The following is a 1706-nucleotide window of genomic DNA, read 5'->3' as shown; positions in this document are numbered from 1 at the left end:
GGAACCATGAAATAAATTTGATAAAAAACTCCCATTAAAAAACAATTAAGCCTTAATCGAGCCTTATCAAAGGCTCATTAAAATCGCGATAAAATTTTTTCGCGCGGGCAAAAAATTTTGAAAAAATTTGGGGACCTAAAAAACATTCCAAAAATTCAAAAAAAATTTTTTTTTTCAAAAATGGCCTTAAGGACCACGTTTTTCGTAACGCTATGTAGGCTTGACGAGTTAACTCGTGAATGGGAACTGAGGGGTTAGAATATCCCAAAGGAGAATTTACAGGGACGTATCCTTTAGAATTAAACGCTGGAATAACAGAAATATTTGTATATTCTAATATAATAGAATCTCATCATGTGGGAGATACTTCGGCTTCATTGTTTTGAGTAATTCCCGTCATGGGAGAAAAAGAACAACAAATTGATAAAATTTATAACACTCATTATTTTTTCCCGTTCGAACCAATCACATCGAGACTATATCTATAGATCTACGTTCCTCCATGGGTGAAAACATAATTTTTACTTCTGGAAAATCGCTTTTGGTATTATGTTTTAGACAAGTATAAAAATCCATTTTCACAAAAGAATCATTTATTTAATAAAATGAAGCTTAAACCAGAGGACTGTGTGTCTTATTATCGATCGCAGGCGGGGGGATTTTTTAATCCCGATTCTATATATCCGCACACCCGTTATTTTACCCCCCAATCGGGATTCGGACAATACTTTAAAGGTTGTCCGATCCAAAGAGGATACGGATTTTTTGGAGACGTGTTCAGACAAGCTATTCCAATATTAAAAGATGCGGGAAAATATATTGGAAAGAAAGCGTTAAATATAGCAAAAGATATCGGATCCGATTTACTCAGCGGGAAATCGTTAAAAGATTCTGCCCTAACACGTATAAAAGAATTAGGTGAAGGAGTGAGAGATGACGTCATTCAAAAAGTTCAAAGCGGATCGGGTAAAAAACGAAAACGTCGAAGAAAAAGCATAAAACAAAAGAATATTAAGAAGAGGAAGGAAGTCGATATTTTTTCTTAAGAAAATGGACCTGTCATCTTGTCCATGCCTGAAGTCGGAGCTAGATTTCTTTAAAACAATCCTGACACAGATATCTATAGAAAATTCCACCGCAGCAATCCTTTTTCCCATAGCCTCAGTAACTAATCGAACATCTCCTATAGAATTTTTAATTCCCGGTTCGGGTGAAAGCTTAATAGATTTGAGCAGTACTTCAATTAATGCTCAATTATCTGTTACTAAACGAAATGGAATGCCTACTTTGGATACCGATCTCGTTACTCCCGTAAATAATTTATTGCATAGTATATTTTCACGATGCACCACTTTGTTTAATGATAAATCGACGCATATAAACTATCCATATAAGGCAATAATAGACGCTCTCTTATTTTCGTCTGAAGAAGCTCAAAAAACTTATTTAACTAGTTCTTTTTTCTACAAAGACGCTGCTGGATTTTTAAACGAAACCGATCCGATTAAAGACACTAAGAATGAAGGATTAATCGCTAGATTTAAGAAAAGTAGTCAAGGTCAAGTATTGGATTTATATGGACAACTTCATTTCGATTTTATTAATCAACCTAAATTACTAATAAACAGCATAGATGTTTGAATAAAATTGGAACGTTCAAAAGACACTTTTGCTTTAATGGCAAATAGAGATAATTATCAGATTTG

This window comes from Centruroides sculpturatus, unplaced genomic scaffold, assembly GCF_000671375.1.
Source record: "Centruroides sculpturatus isolate CEXI.00-Female unplaced genomic scaffold, Cexi_2.0 scaffold209, whole genome shotgun sequence".
In the NCBI taxonomy this organism is placed as follows: Eukaryota; Metazoa; Arthropoda; class Arachnida; order Scorpiones; family Buthidae; genus Centruroides; species Centruroides sculpturatus.
This window is presented reverse-complemented; position numbering follows the sequence as displayed.